Source organism: Phaenicophaeus curvirostris, chromosome 13 (assembly GCF_032191515.1).
Source record: "Phaenicophaeus curvirostris isolate KB17595 chromosome 13, BPBGC_Pcur_1.0, whole genome shotgun sequence".
In the NCBI taxonomy this organism is placed as follows: domain Eukaryota; kingdom Metazoa; phylum Chordata; class Aves; order Cuculiformes; family Cuculidae; genus Phaenicophaeus; species Phaenicophaeus curvirostris.
Genome location: NC_091404.1, coordinates 5,311,304 through 5,333,950, shown reverse-complemented (window position 1 = coordinate 5,333,950; position 22,647 = coordinate 5,311,304). Strand labels below are relative to the sequence as shown.

The following is a 22,647-nucleotide window of genomic DNA, read 5'->3' as shown; positions in this document are numbered from 1 at the left end:
TACGTAAACAGGATTTCTTTACAGTGAGGCTAGGTCAGGAGACGGGCAACACAGCATACCTGATGCACTCCAGTAGCCTTCACTTCTTCACTTCACAACTTAGTGTAAAGTGTCCACTACATCTCTCAGAACCAACTGCCTCATTCTACACATACACTCCTTTCCAACCACACAACTAGCCTCTGTGAAGATTTTTGCCGAGACAGGAAGAAGGTTCTATAATGCCTTTAACAGTTCTCTAATTGATCACATAATCATATGTTAATGGGCTTTAAAGAATACACGATGCATAAGAAATATATACATTTTTCAACAAGATCACATATGACAGGAAAAAAAGAAATATAATTGGCAACATCAAGTTCTCACAATTTACAGCAATTTTAAGCTGTAAAAAGCACCTGGGACAGTCTCTGTTGAGTAACTGTGGAACTTTGGAAACAATTTCTAACTTTTTTTCTTCTTCATGGGCGAGGACAGGACTTAGACAGAATGAAAAAAAATGAAAGATTAACAGCAGCTGATGAGCTCCAGCAGATATTGAGCAAAGTTTAAAACAAAACCTGATACTGTTACAATTTCCAATGTAAGTGAACAGGCATGAGGATAAGGCATACAAGCAATAAGGACTACGTCTGCTAGTTCATCTTTCTGAGTGTTTGAAAGGAGATGACAGTGTCTTAAAACAAAAAAAGCCAACACTATCATAAACAAATGCAAAATGAGCTGCAGAAATGAAATGGTGCAGGTTGTCTACAGTTTAGTGCTTCTTGAAACTCAGCAAATAAGGAAAATGCCCTCCTGGTCACTGCTGATTTCTCTGCAGTGTGTTTCTTAGTGAGACAGCCACCAATACAGCATGATGTTTTCAAACAGCATTACCCCTGCCCATAAACTGTGGATCAAATAGAGAGAAAGAGGAGCGCGAACAGATTTTTTTAAAACCTGTCATTTCTTCAGACAGTACCCAAAATGCTCTAGCTGTAGATTACTCACCTGCATCGGAATGATACCTATTAGAAATCCATCCTTTTGCTAGATAGAGACTAGCATCAGAATTTATGTTCACTTCCTCACTCACATTCTGATTTAATATGGTTGTTTTTTCCACCTTCCCTCTTGAGCTTTGTAGTTCAATATAAATTTCTTTTTCTACTCATCAATTGTCATTCTGAAAGAGGATGCATGTAAGGCTTGGTAAGTGGATTCAATAAGTGTAAGTTTGTGTTCAGACTGTCTCCTGTCCCCAAAAAGATTCATGCACCAAGGTACACTCAGGTACTTATACAATCACAGCAGACTCCCTTTTAAAATTGCCTTGTTGTGCTGGTTTGAAAGGTGGTATCTCAGCTGGAGAGAAGAACAGGAGGAGGGACACAGAGATACAGAAGTCCCACACACTCATCTAGAGACTGCGGCTGTAGGCAGGGGCTCTCATTCTCCGTGATGCTACCTGGCATTTTCTTTGCACACCATTATGTTAGATTTCATATCAAAGTCAGTGTAAGTTCTAACAACACGGTTTAGGAGAACTGAACAACCATATCCAAAATTCCGAGATTTATAACTGGCCAAAATCAGACCTTCAGAAAATGTCTTAGCTGGGAACTTTCAGTGAAGGTAACACCCCTCCACAAAGAACTGGACTTCAGCACAAATCACTGGACTGTCACCCATGAATCTTTACAAGACAAGAACTGATAAAGAGGGGAGAATGGCTGCAATATGGTCTAGGAGTTTTGCTGTTGAATTAGACAGAGCTAGGTTTTTCATTAACTTATCATTAGATACAAGGCCCAATTCCGAATCACCTGTCAAGATGAAGGATCCTTTCACAACAGATTTCTTCTTGTGTAGGCTTCGCAGTAAATTGGATCACGCTATACTTCACTGAACAGCCTAAAATGGGTACCAGCTAGCATTATGGCTTTTCAAAGTTAATGTAAGCCATTGGGATAACTTATAGAAATAAAATATTGCTCTTGTAGGAGTTGTGTCTTAACATTCTGTTAGAAGATCTTCCCGAGTGGCTGCTAGATAAACACCGTCCCACCCTTCCTTCTAAATAGAATCCAAATCTATTCCACAAAAAGCTGACTTTATAGAAGTTCATCTTCTACCAAGCCCTGTCTTAAAAATAAGGAGGTTATTAATTGTTTCCGTTTATTTTTTAAAAATCTTTCACATGTGCTAACAGTGTACAGCAAAAGCAACAATATGGGGACATGGGGATCCCACGTGCCTACAGCCCATTTCTAGAAATATCTTTCACTAATCAGACAGTGGGTCTTTTTGACACTTTTGACATTATTTTTTTTAAGTGTCTGGTCAGAAACAAGTTCATCACAGCCTGATCTGATCAGAAGTGCACTCAGGGAGGAGGACATTTAAGGACACAGCCTATATTATTTTCATCGAGTTGTCAGCTTATTTCTTTCCTTGTGCTTTTTAGCTATTACTTTCTTTTAAAAAGAAAGCTTAGCTTTATTCTGTTCTGGTTAATTGTGCAAAATTGACAGCTGAAACATTTCTTTAAACAAAATATGGATTCAGGGCATTGGCAAAGTCCCATCTCCCATTTGCCTGTTCTGAACTTAAAGGTTTTGCGGCACTGGAGGAGAAGCTAGGCAGGAAGCCAAGGAATTAGCCTCAGGCTGTACAGTGTCCTCCAAGAAACAAGCTGTGCTGTATTATACATAATCGCACCGTTCCCTTTCCCCGTTCAGCCAGTCAACTGCTGATCCTCTGGCATGGCAGGACTCCAGTAGCTGCCTGCAGATGTCCAAGAAGGTGTCAGCTTGGCTCAGTGTGGCTTGATGGAGGTAGTGTTGTAAAAGGGAAAGATTACCTCCTCTAGCAGACAGTTTACTTCATGGACAGGTCTCGGTAGGATGGAACATGCCTCCCAATACAGGTCACACAAGAAACTAGCTAAAAGCCAAATGAGTTCTCAGGTCAGCAATAACAGCCTAAAATCTTTGTGACATTTTAACAAAAGAGATGCCAAGAGCTCAAACTGCAAGGTCAACAGTGTTGTGGCCAGTTCAAACAATCAATTTGAACTCCGTGAATGTAAAGAGACAGAAGGATGATGCTCATTGCTATCTAAAGGTCAAAGCATTTACAGGATATTGTGTTCCAGAACCATACTAGGTCTGTCCCTTACTGTATCTCATCACAAAAGGTGTTAAGCAATTGGCTTTAGCTCATATTCTGAGTTACGTAGAGAACTTCTTTGCAAAGTTCTTAAGATTATCTGTTTAGACATGTTTTCACCCAGCCATGTGATGATTTGAAAGAATTTTTATACTTCCAGAACAAGCCCACCATCAAATATCAATTAAGAATTCATGTTCAAGTCTGTCTGCAATAAGGGAAACATTTAAGCCAATGCTGATGAACCAGTTCTAAATAGCAACGTTTTCCTAAGTTCATTCCTAAATTTATCCATACTGCGTCACTGAAATGCACAGGGAAAAAAAAAGCAAGATTGTTGGTGTTTCCCTCAGAAAATGACTTTTCAATATGACTTCAGTGAGAACAATAAACAAGACAACTAATATTATTTTCCCTCTCCAGAAGCACTTCTAAGTTAATTCTTCAAGCACCTACAATGTAGCTCTTTACCCCTTTCATCTCCACATGCAAAATCTGTAAGATTCATTTTGATGTATGACAAAACAGAGACTTAAAGAGAAATTACTAAGTAGATGGTATCTGGACAAAAATTAACATTATAATTGAAGGCAGAGTGAAGTCAGCAGCTCTGCATTACCTTAAGATAGGAAATAAACAGCTGCATTAAGATAAAACTTATAACACTGTCATACAATCGAAAGAAACGAAAGTTTTTTTTTTTACAGAAAACTTGCTTAAACATTTGGTTGCTTCAAGTGCAGACTTCAGAGAGAGGGACTTTAGCTAAACAAAAGACTTTTTCAAAGGGAAATACTTAGATTCATTCAGAGTTTTGTTTCTTCAAATACCAAAATCAAAACCACTTCCACAAACAAACAGAAGCTATTACAATGAAGACCGGGTAAAATCTGTACTAGAAGTTCACACTGCTTTGATTTTCCTTTTTAATTGTTGTAATCTGCTTAAAGATCATCTGACTTTTTGGAGCTAGGGCTCAGATCACAAAGAAATGAGATTCCATTGATGACTCATTGCAAAGCCAGCAATTTGTAAACCTTCAGACCAGCTTTTTAAATCTTGGCCAGGGATATTTGAAATGCAGCTGGTCTTCATCATTCCTCTTGTTTCATGAAGTCATTAGATTGAGAACTACACATATTAACTCGGGGTTTATTTATTTATTTATAAAAAGATTTTGATAAGAGACACAAGGACTAGTTGTACTAGCTTAAAAAATAAACAAACAAAAAACTTACCCGTGCCCCCTTCTCCGGAAAACATTTGCATCCAGCACTGCAATCGCGGCCCCCACATGGCCCACTGTAAGACTTCTTCCCACCCTATTTAAAAAGAAAAGGAGAAAATTGAATGTTATACCTATTTGTCAGCTGAAGTTCTTCTTCAATTAAAATGTTTTGTTTCAGCACTTTTCACGTACTGTTTGTCCTATGAATTTGCTGGGAAATAATCAGCAAATATAGTTACATTTTAACTTTTCCATAATGGGGGCGTTTTCAGAATCACCAAACAGATGAGAACAAGTTGATTTCTAAATCCTTTGAGGACAAGTGAATTCACAAAAGTTGGCGCTATTCTGCAGGGTGATGATTACTTTCTAGGGCTACTAAAACCCATAAATCTGGATGGTGTTTTGAGATACACTGTACACCATTAGACCAAGATCACCATCAATTATTAGAACTCGTGTCTAAGCCATCCTGCACACCAAGTATTTCTGCATCAGTAAGAACTACCAAGATAAATTTAACTTTGTGATCCTTGCACATTTCTAAGAGCATGAAGCTGTACCCTCTGAGCTATAAGAAAAGAGAAACTTGTGGATGAGAGGATGTGGTATTTTTAACTAAGAATAGACGTGCAAGGAAGACAGTAGGAAACCACCATGCATTTGGATTTAATTTGAAAATATATTCTTAATTTTTTCCACTAGCATTAATTAGTTCAAGGATAATACAATATTTACATAAATCATAAGTTCGTATATCGTGAATGTTATGCAGTGTGACAGCACATGGAAGTCAACTACATGAGTTTAGATTAGGGAATTTGACCCATTCCCTCCCAACACTCAACAGGCTCAAAATACTGGGCTGTCAAAACCCTGCAACACCATAACAGTCCTGGAAAAAAGTTTAATATAGTGTTGCAATTTAGGCACTCACTAAGAACACCCATCTCTAGGGAAACTGTCTTTCACAGTCAAGTGTGAGCAGGTACAGCCCCGGTGTTTTGGAACTCCAAATGGAATAAACATTAAAGCTCCTCATATCAAAGTGACCAAGCTAAGTGCTGAAACAAGTTCAGACTGGATTTGAATATTTTCTTCCTAAACACATTTATAGAAAACATTTTTAAGGCCTTTAAAATTTCCTGACATCTGTTGGCAAGGAACATGAAAAATGAAAGGCAACTCATGCAAGTTTCTCATGTACTTTAGAACTTCACTGTACCAGCTTTCTCAAAGAAAGCAACTACTCCAACATCACTTGATAATTTTGATGTTACAGGTAAATAAAAAAAAACCTCTATACACCCCGATGTTCACACTGTTTTGCTAAATTAAACACCTCTTTTTAAGGTAGCACAGAATGAACAGATATCAGCAAAAAGCCTTAAATCCAGCCTCCCATACTTCCCTAGCCTGAAGGGAGCATTATCTCTTCCTGCAAAATAGTCATAACAACCTTCAAGCAATTCTAAGAGGCATCAAGCATTAAAAAAACAAGCAAACAGTAATTGTGCAGACTTTTCGACAAATTGTCCAAATGAGATGCCATTAGATATAAGGCTTTTGACTTCTCCTCAGCATCTTATAATAGGAGCTAACACAACATTCGAGCAGAACAGAGAGAGGGATAGATCGCAAGAGAGGCACCACAACAGGGAACACAACGCAGACGATTAGGTAAGCTTAATGCAGGAAAGGCAAAAACCAAACAAACAAAACCAAAGTGCGCAAAAATTGTGTCTAGAGGTTATATGATGGACTGCAAGAGCATCTCCAAACCATCTGCTCAAACAAGGAATGATCAGCATGAACTTGAGTCTGGAACCTACACTGGCAAGGACTGAATACATAAAAACTGTCTTAACAGACACACTGCTGAGAGGTCACATTAAGACATTAGGATTTAGTTTCAAGAAAACTCGAGAGAGAAGGGCACAAAGACACACCTTGTGCCATTATATGCATATTTTGCAGTGGAAATTTGGACTCGCTGCTAGCCAATGTATATCTCTATTCCTGACACTTAACCTCACATTTAACCTCTTAGCAGATACCTTTATGCCTCCAGGGAATCGGATTATACCTTCCTAGACATCAATTCAACCTTAAATTCTTCAAAGATTTCAACTTTTAATTACTTTTTTCTCCAGATCATTCTTTGTTCCAACAGTTGTTTGCATGAACTTTGGATCCTGTGGTTCTGTTAATTTTCCTGGCCTCCTAGGAGAGAGTGATGGCAAAGAAACTTTATTTCATAGCAGGATGTGGTTCCTCTAAGGTCACTGCCTTGCAACAGCTGCTGTCCCAGAGTGCTGAAGCTCACCTTGTTAGAAATCCCCCGTATGTGGTAGCAACCAGGTCCTGCCCAGCAGCAGAGGACTGGATAAAATGCAATGCTTCTTTCCATCCTCACTGCTCATGCAGCTCCCCACAGGGCTGTGGTTGGTAAATATGGTGCTAGTCAAAATCCCATGGAAATCAAAAGAAATATTCCCATTGAATTTATTGGGAGCTGGATCAAACTCTCACTGAGCTTTATTAAAAACTCAAAATGTGTCCCTATTTTGTGTAAAACTGTGTTCACAATTTATTTCTAGGTTCCTTTTCACAGCATGAGGAATCAGTTTGCTCTCTTATGAATATAAGCATTTGGAAAGGAAGCAAACCAAAGCCAGTTGGCTCCAAACCAGGTGTTATATGTCCTAAGTATTTTATTTAGGGGAAGTAGCTGACATCAGACACTCCAAAGTTATTTAAATAGCAAACGGCCATGTATATAATGTTTATGAATACCAGTCTAAAAAGCTGCATGTAAGATTCTAGACCATGGTGGTGTTCTCTTCTGAAAAGGTTTAACACATTTTTCCATTCACATGTATGAATACATAGGTCATCTGAACATTTATAGATTGTAATCTGAACGTGTAAGCATGGGCCCTTTTTACTTGCTCTGCGTAAGTATTCCCAGAAGATATCTTTCCAGCTGCTCTGAAATACATTTCAGATTGGTGAATACAGCTCCTCAGAAACAATAACAGTTAAAGAACTACTCATAAACACTACCATTATAACAGAAATTAAACTCTTAATTTCATTGACTAGAAAACAACTAAAGTTTTCCAAACAGAAAACAAACATAGAACGGTAGCACTCTTTTAAAAATACACTCTTTGAGATTTAAATAGCCATGATATAAACTGAGTAACATACATACTGATTTTAATTGCATTATTTCAGGTTTACATAAGAATCGCTAGAATTGCAAGGTAGGAAAATACACTTTAGTTATAGAAGTAGCGATAGGAGTGAGAAATAATTTTAAAAAGACATGTAAAACCAAGAGTTAGTGTAAAAACAATTTTCCTCTCCTGCTTCCAGTGTATTTCCATCAAGCATTTTATGCACAGTTGATTCATTCAGATGGAGTGCCATTCGAACCTTTCCATTGACTTCAGCTTGTTCTGGAGTGGAGCCAAAGACAGTAAAGAAATCTAACAGCTGTGATGCCATAAGAGGTGTCCCAGACTCATGTTTGTTCGAGTTTCTCTAGAGCAACACACAGGACCACAAAACAGCCGCAAACAATCTTAAAGGCCTTGCCTGCAAATCCAAATAAAATGGTACTTGTAGCAAAGGCAGGAGAAATCCAGCTAACACAGGACTTCCATGGGAGATTGCCAGCAAGCACAGCTCAGGTATATGAGCTAGGGCTTGATTTTGCCTCAAAACTCCCGCTCTGTATTAAAGGTCCAACTGCAGCAGACTATTCATCCAGAGGCTTATGTAACTGAGGTGAATACAACATCTCCTTGTATTTCTTTTTCACCTTTCTATAGTTTTGCATTTATTTCAGATACAGCTGGGTCAGTGGACAAGCACTGGCTCAGCTCCTTCATCTTGTGAACAGTTCTAACAGTTAAAAATACCAGAGACAGAAAATCCTCACCAAAAGTCAAGGGAATGCTCATAGTACTTATCAGCAAAACATGTCCCCGAAGGTAAGCTGGAATGTGCCCTCTATACAATTCATCCTCCAATTTTACAGATGACACAGACCACCAACTTTGAAAATACAGCAGCAAGTTATGATTTGCATCTTATTTTCAAATGCATCATTCCCCAAAGTCATCGGTTAAAAAACATTTTTTGAAATGCAAGTTCCAGAGCTGACAATCAAACAGTAAAACCCAAGGAAAAGATGGGTAGAAACTGCCTGCAGTTTTAGTGATGCTCTTGCCAAAACACTGGCAGATCAAGAAGTGAGAGAGGGAGCTACATCTGACCTTCCCCTCCAAAGCTAACTACTAATCTCTCCCTCTATCTTTTGGACTTGAGTCAGAATAAAAAAAAAAAACCACCAAAAAAAATAATAATAAAAAAACCCAGCCTGATGTAACTGCTTACTCAGAAGGAGTTACACTAGGGGTCAACCCAGCCTCACGTGTGGGAGACAACTGGTACAGAGATGCTTCATTTCTCTCCTGGGACAACAGTGAAGTGTGGGGATGAGTACAAGGAAATCCATAGTAAGGGATATGAGAGGGGCCTTTTAACAGAAGTGGCTTTTGATCTGTTTCTGTACTCAACAGCCCTTGCCCTGATTCTAGTCAGGCTCCTTTTCATTTGCTACTCTGTTTGAATCCTTGAAGAATTGTCAAAGTATAACTTGTGTAACTAGCCCTTCCTGAAGACACCACCAGTCTTGTGAAAAAGAAAACTGTTTCAAGTATTTTCATGCCAGCTTCTTCCATTGAATTCTCACTTTCTCTCATACACAAAAGAAATCAACTAGTGGCAAACAAAACAGCCAAAATTCAACTTTGTGCAGTACAATACCTGTCAACAGCATTCTGAATCTCTTTATTAACTATTATTTTATTTCTCTAATGAAAACATGACCAGCAAGGCTCCACACGGCTTTACACGTCTAAACATATCTTTATATTCAAATATTATCGTATCTTAATATTCAAGACTCCACTCCACAATGCACTAAGATCCACGCTTAATTCTGATGACCTCAATTGAAAAAAAAAAAGCTGGCTTCTCTTAAGCAAGGAAGTCAACTTCGGCACGTGCTGGTTTTCCTCATAAATGGCTCTCAGGATACCTACCTGAGCATAGAACAACCCTGCAAAAAAATAGGAGTACAAGAATGCGTCTTTCCTGCATAAATGATGAGAGCCTTCTCCGTTTGCCTCAGTTCCCACAAAGGTTGCCCTCTGACCAAAGCAGCACAACTGCCTGCCCTTCCCTGTTAGGAACAACCCTGAACATGACTTGGAAAGAAAATACAAATTGCACTATTCCCTCTCCAGGAATAATCAGCTTGAGATAGAGGAAAATACCCTCGCTAGCATAACAAAAGGAGTGTCACTCCAAAACACAGGGAGAGAACTGTGTGAATTCACTCTTTTATCTGACACTTCTATTTTAAATAAATATGCCATGTAGCTTTTAGGTGGAATGTGGAATACGGTTTTTGTGATTAGCCCAAAGGACAAAATAAGCTGTTTGGAATATTCCAGATTCCTTCCTTGTCAGGATCAGGAAATGCTGCCCTCAGCACTCAACACCCAAACATGCATATTTCCATAGACATTGAAACTACCTAGATAGCTGTGTTTCTCCACTGCAAAGTGACAAAAATAATGCTGAATTAGCCATTTTTATGGCACAAATGCTTCTAGAATACATACACAGAAAACCGCCTCTATCCCTGCCCATGACATGGTACACAATACAACAAGGACTACTTCAACAACTACATTATTTTGACAAATAACTTTCATTACACAAGCCCCTTTATTTTAGGGAGGGAATGCAAGCACTCCTGTCAATAACTGCAGCAGGGATTCCAAACCTGCACTAAATAATCTCATGCAAAGTCTTGCACTCAAATTCCTTGTCACATTATTAATAGACAACGATTAAGAAAGTCTGTTGTCCCATCCTTAATACTAGAGGACCACAGTTTTGAAAATGAAAAAGAAAAGTGATTAAGAATTGGGTTTACTTTAAAATAATGTTCCTGTAACAAGAAATCATTGCTACCGGGACTCTGTCATAAGTAATGGAAATTACCCACAGATGGATTTGGCATTTCCATTCCATACATAAACAATTAGCTCCACCTGCATTAATGGTTATGGCTGTGGCAATTGCCTGGTCAGGTTACTAATGCACCTACCCAGGATTAAATTGCTAAAATAGGATGGCACACGTCAGCTGTAGACAGGGTGGAACCAACTAAGAACCACTCCCATGTGCCACAATGGTTTAGGTAGCAAGGTGTTATAGCTCACAGGCATAAAGTTTACCCAGCTTTTCCAGTTCACTTACAATATTTAAATCAAGGGCATTCATTCTTCTTTTTGGGATGGGACAGATAAACAACTCCATCAACTCATTCTCTTTAACTTAATCTCTCATCCTATTTTTTTAAACACAAGATCTACTTCACAAAGTTACAAAAGGACGGAAATGCCCAAACAGCTGTAAGTCTGTATAATTACAGTCTATCTAAATAAAAAGATATGCAGCCATCTCCCAGAACTGTTGGACGACTACCTGTTACAGTATCAACATGGTTAACCCTTTAACCTCTGTCTCCATAGCTCCTCCGGTTTGCTTTCTTTCCCTATTTGGTCACCTCATCTCTATTCAACTTGTACTCTGTGTGATCCTGCGAACATGAGCTAGCTTCTACCTGGACACCTCCTCACATCCCTGGAGGTTTTCTCATTGACAGAACCAAGAATAGGCTAAACGTATTTCAAATAATATAGTGAGGCATCCTACTGTGTCACGTTCATCAAGTCTTTCACTAAAGGCTTACTATATCAGTTCTGGAAAGTACCAAGAACATTGTGTGTTCTTGGTTAATAAAATCTCAAAAGAAACCAGGGAAACACTTTTGTGCTCCACTGACAAAATACTTATCTTTGAAGTAAAAAACAAATAAAGAAATTACTCTCCTCCGGGGAAAAAGATGTTTGCTATTCTTATGGTTGCGGACACTGCACAACAGGTCCTTGCCATTAGCTAACCTTTGGGCACCAACATAGTAAGCATAATTAAGAAAAATAGAGGCATTTTAAGTAAACATCTTTGGAGCTGTTGCTCTACCATCCTCTATGCTATTTCTAGTTCGCTATTTCTATTTTCAGGGAGCGAACTTACCAAGTTAGAACATGTTTTTCTCCCAGAAACATACAACTGTCGACTCTTGGCTGCTAATGCAATCTTGATGGGTCATTTACCCTTTATCAGAAATGCAACATGCCATCAGGTCAGCTGTACCATCTACAGGCATAATGCGCTAGTATAAGTGTCAGTGAAAAATCAGATCCTTTATGTTAAAATGAAAAACAATGAACGATGCATATAGTACATCCTTAAAATTGTATATGCTCCCGCATACAGCTTAAACCGAGCAAACAAATTTAAAATAATAAGAGCAAAATCAGACATGTTGTTCTTCTGTAGCCCTACAACTCTGCAAAAGGAGTTTCATAAAAGGCCCATCCAAGCAGCAAATGCAGTCTAAATGCCCTTTGAAGCCCAAAGGCTTCCCATTTAGTCCCTAACAGAGGATAAATCAGTTGGCAATTAAGAATTTTCCAACACTATGAAAACATCAGAAATACAAGCAATAACAGGTGGAAAATCAGGATAAGTAAACTATGTTAAAAAAAAAAAAAAAACAGAAGGTTATGCATTTAAGATATTATATCGCCCTGCAAGCAGGTTTACATAACTAAACATGGATTTTTTTTAAGTAATTCCCCTTTCTAGCCACAGCTGTAGACAGTAAAGTGACTTTGATGAGTCCCTCTATCACACTGATGATGATAACCATATGTTTCTCAACACAGCTTATCTATGAGCACATTTATCTCAAAGCCCTCTACAGACACAGCGGTGGTCCTGCAAAGCATTTTTCAAACAAGCCATCTCTGGGAGGAGACAGGGAGGGCAAAAATTTTATCTACTGGAAATACTACATTTCAGACATTTTTTTCATTCCATACAGAAAAAAGGTTAGGAAAAATTCCCCCCAAAACCAGTATTTTCGGGATACAAGAGAATGGATATTTTTCACTATGGAAAAAAAATTCTGGGCTTGGGTTTCAGAGTCATGTGAAACCAAGACCCTTGATGCTCCTGAACAGCTGGGAAGACAAGGTTGGGTACTCAAACCTGTTAAATAACAGAAACAACCACCTTTTCAAGTTCTACCCACTCAGCAGAAACAGAGCTATGGCCAAGCCTACTTCCTCGCTTTCCTCCAGCAGAGTACTCATGGGTTGCTCTAAGAGAGTCAGCTCCTGCCTTCTTCTCAGTTACCCTGCTCTAGCTTTGCTTTCACACAACAGCTCTGGGGGAACTTGATCTTGGGCCCCAGAAACTTGAAGAAGGAGGTAAAGCCGAATTTGCAGAGGAACCTCTAAATAGAAGTGTTCTTCTCACTGCTTGCTGCTCTGTAAAGCCACAATGGCATAGCTGTTGGGAAAGGTTCCTAGCATGTATCTTCGAGCCTGGTCAAACACACGTGCAGAACAAATGTAAGTACCACAGTCCACAGTTTAATACAATCATTGATGACTTTGAGGATTGTGATATATCTAACGAATCCAAGATGTTAAATCATCCAGCAATTTTCTTACTACAGAACAACTCCACCTTCTTCATACTTACATATAGCAGACAGGGTGCACAATGGGATGTTGTATTTAGTGTTACAGCTGTTAGTTCAGACCGATTTTCTGGGCTGCCCTTCTCATTTCACCAAGGCTTTGGCTTTGCAACAGAAAGCAAGCGATCCTTCCTTTCATGGTAAAGCAACCCTTCACAGCAATTCAGCCAGTCAAGCCCTTCCCTGCAGGGCAGAACTGATTTACTTAAGGATTCCTCTCCTGTCTACCTAAAAAGTACATTACTTCACAGTTAAGCCAGACGAAAATTAACAGCAACGTGAGAAATAAACATTCCACATGTTAGAGAAGACCACGACTATCATGCTAAACCGTCTTCCTAGTGACACTGATAAAGAAGTGGGGAAGGGAGAAAATATAAACTGAGGTAAACAACTATAAAACATCAAAGGAAATTTAAGTAGCTCCATTGTATACCTATATATTTAATTTACTGTTTAGCCTATTTAATTTCAAGAAACACTTCTAAGCAGAGCAGATGTCTATTCATCAACTGTGGATATTGCAAACTTCTGCCAAGACAAAATGTACAATCTCCATTACGGATAATCTTACCTGTCTGGAACAGGAAAAGACAAAATGCCTTTATTACATTTATCTAGATTAAACAGATCAGAGGAGGCAATAGCTCGATGTAGTATTTTGACAGGATGAGAGTATGTTTGCTGAGAAATAGGTACCAATTAAATCTGAGACAATGTGTGCCACAAACATTTCTCCTAAGGAAACCAAAAAAGGACAAACCATAGAACTGGCAGAATAAATGTATCCTTTTATTTACAAATATTCTATTTTTTTGTGTATCTAGGTTACTAAGCAGACTATTAGGTTTAGAAAGAAATTTTACAAAACAAATGTCATAGTTAGTTAGCACTGGATAAGGGAAGGAAAAACTGAGACAAAAAGAAACTATTTTTAGCAACAGCTAAGAAAAACAAAAAAGGATACTCTTAGAGACATCATTATTAGAAGTCCTCAAACTGAAAACAACGCAAAAGAAATTTAATCTTTTATTTCTCTTTTTTTCTTAATATATGTAACATTTTTTAAGAATTTGTATTATTTTAAGTGTGCGGGAATGGAAGACAAGGCTTTTGTCTTCAGTTGTCTCACAGACAAGGAAAGGCATATAATAAGCAAGCGCAACAGCAACCTTCAGATGTCATTTGTCACAGAACCTGACATGAAACTTGAAGACATATTTTTCCTCAGTCTTCACTAAACTACGCAAACAAAAAAACCTGTCACCAGAAAGACTGAAACTATCTACTAAATTAGATTGTGAAGTCTGATGCAATTTAGAACAGAAATGCCTACTTAATATATCTCCAGCACTCTTTTTTGCCAAAGGCATGGATCTTTATCAGTAGGCTTGTGCCCTTGCAAGCAAGTTTTGAAATGGTAGTTTATTAAAACGGTTAACCCTCTAATCCCCACACACCTACAGTGTCTATCTATAGACATACTGCCTGGCCTTCTTATACGGGTGGGTGACAAAAAGTTCATCAGGAAGTTAAAGCTAAAATGACGTCTCAATCAATTAACAAAGAAATGAAGAAGGATAAACAATTATTCTATTCTGGAAGTCTAAGCAAGGAACTATGTTTACACAAATTAGTTTGTAAAACAACAATGCTATCCTATAAGAACACATTCATTCTCTTTAAGGCATTACCTTGCCTCCTCTTCCCTGAAATTCACTAGAGTTAATAGTGGACAGATGTCACTGAACAGGGAACATGAATATGGGGCTGATAAAAATAACAAAGTTTCACTGAAATCATAGAATCATAGAACCATAGAATAACCAGGTTGGAAGAGACCCACTGGATCATCGAGTCCAACCGTTCCTATCAAACACTAAACCATGTCCCTTAGCACCTCGTCCACCTGTGCCTTAAACACCTCCAGGGAAGGGGACTCAACCACCTCCCTGGGCAGCCTCTGACAGTGCCCAATGACCCTTTCTGTGAAGAATTTTTTCCTAATGTCCAGCCTAAACCTCCCCTGTCGGAGCTTGAGGCCATTCCCTCTCGTCCTGTCCCCTGTCACTTGGGAGAAGAGCCCAGCTCCCTCCTCCCCACAACCTCCTTTCAGGGAGTTGGAGAGAGCAATGAGGTCTCCCCTCAGCCTCCTCTTCTCCAGGCTAAACACCCCCAGCTCTCTCAGCCGTTCCTCATAAGGCCTGTTCTCCAGCCCTTTCACCAGCTTCATTGCTCTTCTCTGGACTCGCTCCAGAGCCTCAACATCCTTCTTGTGGTGAGGGGCCCAGAACTGAACACAGGATTCGAGGAGCGGTCTCACCAGTGCCGAGTACAGAGGGAGAAGAACCTCCCTGGACCTGCTGATCACCATCTTGTGACTAGCTTCTATAAACCCTCTCCCTCAAGCAGTGCCTCCGGACTGAGTGCATTATTGTGGAAAGTTAGAACTACTCAAGAATGGAGAACTTAAACGATAAGGCTTTCTTTTAAGGAGCAGTTGCCACTGCATTCAAAACAAATTCTGCTAAAAAGAATTAAAAAGATAGGGAATTAATGCTCAGAATGGACATCGTCACAGTATACTATCTTACAGAATCAGTACCACCAAGAAACTCACGTTAAGCTCTCAAAATGTCCTAAATTGTTCTTAATTTGAGTACAATTATTTGTTCCTAGCTGTCAAGCATAGTGTAATAATGGATGATGTATGCTACAGATACAGCACCTTCCAATGAGACCGAGAGGCGCTACACAGGCAGTGTAAAAAGCACACTACTAGAATATTCTAGGCAATTTAATATCCAACCTTGAACATTATCACTTAGAGCAGCAAACCCAACAATTCATGAAAATGTGGAGAAGGAAAGAAGATTAATGCTATGAGCAAAAAATTTACTGTCTAGTTGTGCAACATGCTAGCTAAGCACAGATGTCTCTTCTGAGAAATTAACACCCACACTATTCCAAACAACTTCTTTTCAAGGACTTTGCCAACTTAAGAAGCATTTTTTAAAATTTTTTTTGGCTACAAGCATCATAATGATCCAGTGGGAGGTGTCCCTGCCCATGGCTGGGGGGCTGGAACTGGATGATCTTTAGGGTCCCTTCCTACCCAGAACATTGACTAATTCTATGATAATGACACGACAAATATAAGTAGAAAGTCTAATGATGGAACAACAATTTCTCCTACATGTTTTTGTACAGCCTGCCTCTGTCCCATATTCTTTTAGTGTGCAACTTTAGGGCTTAAAAATGGAATAGTCTATAGAATTTAAACTGGAAAGTGAGATAAAAAAACAGGTGACCACAGACACAAAAGGACCAAGCTTTCATTTGCACATTATTTCAAGCTGTACTGTTTTAAGAAAGGATTACTCCCTTTTTCCTTAATTGAAAAATTGGATTTTAACTTTTACACAGGCTCCAGCTGAAAATTTCCATGGTTTGTGACAAGAAACAACAGATGTTCTTAAAATAACAAACTCTGATATTTCCAACTGATATCACTGACCGAGAACTGCCATGCAGAGAAAGGAAATGTTTGTACTGACACTGGACCCATCAGGAACAAGTCCTACAAATTGCTGAGCAACCTGTAGACATTCAATGAGATTAAAGCAAACTCCGCAATTCAAGGACTACCACAGAATCATAGAATTGTTAAGGTTGGAATAGACCTCTGAGATCAAGTCCAACCATCAACACAACACCAACACTACTACTAAACCATGTCCTGAAATGCCATAGCTACACGGTTTTTGAACATCCACAGGACCGGGGTCTCCATCGCTTCCCTGGACAGCCAATGCTTCACCTCTCCCAGTAAAAGAATTTTTCTTAATATCCAATCTAAACCTCCTCTGGCACAACTTGAGGCCATTTGCTCTCATCCTATTACACCTGATACTTGGGAGAAGAAACCAGCATTCACCTCGCTACAACCTCCTTCTATGTAGTTCTAGAGAGCAATAACGTCGAAACAACAGAAAATTTATCTAACAATACTGCTGAAAAATCACCATGTCTGACTAAGTGCCAAATCTATACGCACCTGTATCGCCAAGCCTGTCATTTCCAGCACTGAACTTGACCTGGGCAGCACTGCCACACTTAAGCAGGTTCATTCACAGTGATGCTACACTTCTTCCTCCAGCAGGATGGTTTACTGGCTTGGTGCTCGCACCCTGTCTTCAAATCACACCACTCCATTTCTAAACTATCTATTCTGGACTCCTGGGGAATGTGGCATGAAGACTCGTAAGTGGAATTACAGGAGTCAGTTTGGGCCCAAGTAAAGTTTATTTGAGCCCTGGCTCAAAGTTAGCTGTACCAGAACCTGGCCTCAGCCAGAACCTCCCAGCTCAAGAGTCAAATACACACTGTAAAGTGCTATAAAATCAGGACTTCTGCAATCATCTCATGCCAATTTAATTCCTGTTTGAGCTACATTGTATCTCTTACGAAATCACAGAATCATAGAATAGTTTGGGTTGGAAGGGACCTTAAAGATCATCTAGTTCCAACCCCCCTGCAAGGGGCAGGGACACCTCCCTGGAATAGGCTAGTTTTAACTGTGTGGGCCATGAATTACCATCAAAAGTACTTCTTCCTTTTTCATCTAGTACTCTTGCGGATTTAAAATTCTAAGTTGTAACAGAACTTTATTTGCTTAACTTGCATTTAAGTCAACCAGCATGTAAATCCAATACCAGCCTTTCTGTGTTATGCAGAATAGAAACTGGGAATTAGTAGCTTTTCTGGTTACCTGCCCCCCCCCCCCCCCCCCCCCCCCGCTTTCAAGCAAGGCTTATCCCAGGGCTTGATTATTACTCCTTTTATTTCTTCATCTGGTTAATCAAACAGGTCCTTAACTGGCCTTTAGTCCACCAAGGTCACTCACAAATCACCTGTGTTAATTTGCTGAAAAAACTTCTGAGATCACAAGCAAGTATCATTCAGGAAGAAAAACAAGCTGGTTCCATGGCAACATGAAAGTCAATGAGCCCACCTTGAAACCTGGAAACAATAGTCCCTTTCAGAACAGGGAGCAGGGGGGAGGGACCACATCTTATTGAGATGTTGGGTTCTTTCAGATTATTTGACAGTGTGCCTTTTTTTTTTTTTAAGGAGAAAAGGCACACTGTAAATTTGCCTTGTACAAGTCCATTTGATTTTGGAGCCTATTAACCAGAGCTGTTGAATTCCTCTTCTCAAGCCTGCCCCTGTACACTGCCCCACAGCACAATGAAAGCCACCCGTTCTGCAGTCCTGTCACTTGATTCAGGAGATTCATGCTCGTGACATGATGCACACTTTAGAATTCTGACCCTACAACCACCAGGAAAAAAGGGATGGCCTCCAGGATAATATGCCATCCAAAAAATTTAAAAAAAAAATATTCAAAGCAATTTCAGAAGACATTTTGTGGAAAACTAACAGGAAATTTGGCATTAAAAAAAAAAAAAAGAAACCCCGTTCATCTGAACTGACAGAAAACTTACAGATCCGCATGGAATTTCCCAAAGCCAGCCCTGCCCTAGTCATCACAACAGGCTTAGTAATATTTACATGCATTGCAATTTAGAAGAATACTTCAAGACTATGGCTGGTCACGCCATCCTGCCTTCTGGTTTTGATTTTAGCTTTATGCCGCTGTTTTCCAAAGAGATTTTCTATAATCTCTTTATTTTCCTTGGGAAATCCAGTCTAGGAGTGACCCAAGCATTTGTATCAGCATGCCACTTAACCAGCTCAAAAGCAGTCATGTAATAACGGGTTCAAAATTGTAGGTAAGTACAACACTGTGCTCCACACTGACTCATTCATGGTTGCTTTTTAACTCCTATTTCTCCTGCTTACACAGGGAAGACTTAGTGGAGGGGGACACTGCACTCGGCGAGTCTAAGAGGAAGAGATCTCAGTCCCACTGCTTGCAACAGGGAGTCTTGGTGCTGGCACGTAGTACAGGCAGAGGAATAAACATTTCTGGAAGAAGGCCCTGCGACTGCCTTGCCACCACGCACTGGAGCCTTGTTTAGGCATTTCATTGACTGTGGGTCCAAATCTTCCACCATGTAGTAGCATCATTCCTTCACGTCCTCCTGGTTTGCTCTTTGTAGGTCAACTCCAGCACCTCCTTCCTCTCTGGTTGCTCTTGGGCTGCTCAAGTGACAGTGGAGCTGAGCTGCTGGGTGACAGCCAGATCACCATGTTGCAAAAACATAGCTAATTTTATTTGTGTTGCACAGTCCTTAGCATAGAGAAGGCTGTTTTGTTCTGTCGCTGTTAACATTTGTCCAGCACTAGCCACTGAGAGACCACAGCCCATGTGCTAGATTGTTCCTCCTGTGGGGGTGAAGGGCTGCCTCACTCTCTGCACAGGCTTTTGAAAGGGTTAAGCTAGGGAGCAACACAGAGTTTAAATCTAGAAAAGAGGTAATTTGAATTTAAGCAAGTTTCTTACTCCCTGGAACTTCTGAAAATGCAGGAGTTGAAAGAACTGATATTTTGTACTGTCCAGTAAGAATGACTCTCCCTGCCAGTTATTTAGATAACTTCAGATTAAAAACATTTGCTTTTTAGAAGGTGATTTTACTCATGTACTCCCAAGAGGCATGACTCCGTGAGCCACCAGATTATAGCAGACATGTACCTACAGATGGACCACGTGAGTCAAGCTAAGTTTTGGAAACCCTGTTCCTCACTCTTAATATGATTGTTCTTTACATAGAGAATAAGCAGCAGGAAAAGCTGAAAACCTTTGATCTAATGAGGAAAATTAAAGTAGTACTAGAATTACAGACTGACAAACAAAATAAAAGCCATTCTAGTAGAAAAAGTCAGTACGTAAGAGTGAGAGTGCTTCCTACTGTATGCATCACCACTGTGCACTTTGTGCTACATTATTAATGCACGCAGAAACTGAGATTACAGATCAGAGACATTCAGTCAAACTATTGCAGCAGGACAGCCTACTAAAACAGGCACAGAACAACTCCATGTTTAACACAGGAACGTTGAATTCTATTCAAGTTAATATCAGCAACCTGGAATATGTAAAAGGACTGCTCATCTGAGCTCACAATACAACGAGGCAAATTTTTAGAACAACAAATTGAATAATAAAATCATTAAAATATATCTCCACAATTTCCTTTTCCTTAAAAGCCACACAGAAGAATAAGTTCAAAATCCCTTCACAACAGACTATATGCACTACCGAGTATCTTTAGTTACCTGCACACACAAATACATTTCTTTCTCAGCATGCTTACCAGTCACCAGCAGTGGCACAGGAGTACAACTGCTCAGGCCAGCAACCTTCCAGTTATTTCCTAGAGTCAACGGCTTGAAAGTCTCTATTTAGAGAGACCTTTCCCCTTTCCCTTTTAAAAGATCTAAATAAAGATTATAAAGTACAGATACATTTGCCACAAAAAAAAACCCAAAACAAAACAAAAACCTGAGGCAGAACACAGTAATTATGAAGAATTTCTTTGAGAAGTTTCTGTGGATTAAAAAAACTGAAAACACCTCCAATTGAAATAAATAATTTTAAATGGTAGTAAAATGCAACTTGGAAAACTATGGGTTTTTCCAGCATACACAATCAAGCATCCTTGTTTCAGTGAGTAGTGACATCTTTTACTGCCACTGACAAATGCCATGAACAAGAACCTTCGCAGCAGCCACACTGTTTAAAGCATCCAGTACTCCTCCACCTTCCTGCTAGCATGCACCTCAAGAGACAGATTGAGCTGCAAAACAAAGCTCTAAGGACTTCTACAACGCAATACAGGTCCTGTGTTATGCTCCAGAGGTGACATAGCAAGCAACAGTGAGAAACAGCTCTACAGTTCTTCAGTCCCTGAAAGCATCCTGCTAGCAGCAACCACCACACACCCCTTGGGTATTTCCGCTCCAGTATTACCTATAAGCCAAAGACACACAGCACTATCTGGTTTCAATGGCACTAGACAGAAAAAGTATGTTAGTTTGAGAGGCTCTCTTTATTTGTACAGTACTCTGAGGTTAAAGTTCCTGAGTCTTACTCATTCGCTTTAGGAAAATTATTAATACAGTCTCCGTTGAAATCATCCTGTATTTGTCCTGACACGAAGTGATTGGAAAGTTGGTATCATCAGAAAAAAAAAAGTACCTTGAACTATTCTTTCCACCTTTCCCACCCAAACTACATCAATATGTACTGCCATAATTCTTCCTTGTTGATCTGAAATTTAAGCAACAATGTCAACAAAAAGATTTTTTAAAGCATGGAATGTTTTTTAGATTACTTAGAACAGTGTCTAAACAGCTATGAAACTTGCCTTGAAGAAAGTAGCACGTACGCTTAGGCTTGTCTCAGCCTGACACAACTAGAAACTGGTGCTAAGTTAGCCCTTAAATACAAATGACAAAACACATCTGCTGCAACAACATCAAGAGTATCTTCATTGCCACTAGCAGACATGGGCACTTCACTCTGCTCAGTCAATAGAAGTTTGAGTAAGTGTTTGATACCTGAATAGGCTACACTGCAGGTTTTTGACAACTTTTACTTATACAATTATCCTCAGTTTCACATTAATTCCACCGCACTGCAGGCTGCTGCCTCAAGTCTCGTTTCTGTTCTCACAGATTCCTCTCTCCCTCTTTCTGTCACTCCCCATTCCCACCTCTGCAGAGCTAGTAACCACATGAGTCTGCTGGTAACAGCAGGTAAGATTATCAGCAGGGACCAGTTTTCTGGCAGAGCAATAAGCTGATCCAGGTCACCCTGCAATTAATTGATCCAACACAAGTGAGGCAGGAAATCACAATCAGGACTTAGGTCAGATTAAGTGCAATATAGGACTGCACTTCATAGAAGACAGAGGATACAAGGTTTGAATTTAAGTATTCAATTGTATTTCGTTCCCTTACTTTGATGGGCTCAGCTCTTCGCAGGATTAGCCCTTTTCTTTGCTAGGTGCACTAGCACGAGGGGCAAAGAATCTGACCTCCCTAAAGATTTGCAAGAAATTGTGAATCCTGCATTCAGTGAAGTCCCTGGAAACTTCTGGTTGATTCCAACAGGGGCAAGACTGGGCTTGTTATCAAAATGTCCTTCTCAGACAAGTCCAAATGCCATTTTATCTGGTGACTGAGTATAGACTGTGTCTTGGGGGAGTATTTTATGCTGTGTGCCCAACATAGCATCTTGTACAAGCACCAGAATTTGTATTTTTATATATATAACTGTACAGAGCTATAAAGCTATAAAACTACATGCATGAACTAAAGAAAAAAAAACCAGCCAACTTACACTTTAAAACTATGTATAGGGAACAGCAATGAACAGTATTTAAATGCTTTCTTGCAGGTATCAAGTTTACTAGCAGAAAGACAGGGCCTATGGATTTTAAAGGTAGACCTCTATAAACATACTTCATTACAGAAAAGAAGTCATTTTACATATTCAGCTCCTTGTTTCCTTTTTATCTGTCATTATAATCACAGAACAAAAAAAAATTTCCATCTCTTGTACTTGCTACACTGCTGTTCCCTGGCATCTTGA

The 22,647-nt window shown here is 39.5% G+C and overlaps 1 protein-coding gene across 1 annotated transcript in view; it reads right to left on the bottom strand.

Moving 5' to 3' along the window:
- Nucleotides 1-22,647, bottom strand: part of COL4A6 (collagen type IV alpha 6 chain) — a 117,206-nt gene that overhangs the window by 74,123 nt on the left and 20,436 nt on the right. The window contains exon 2 of the mRNA XM_069867685.1: nt 4,395-4,478. The gene's annotated coding sequence lies outside the window, so the exon portion shown is untranslated. The remainder of the gene's footprint in view (nt 1-4,394; nt 4,479-22,647) is intronic.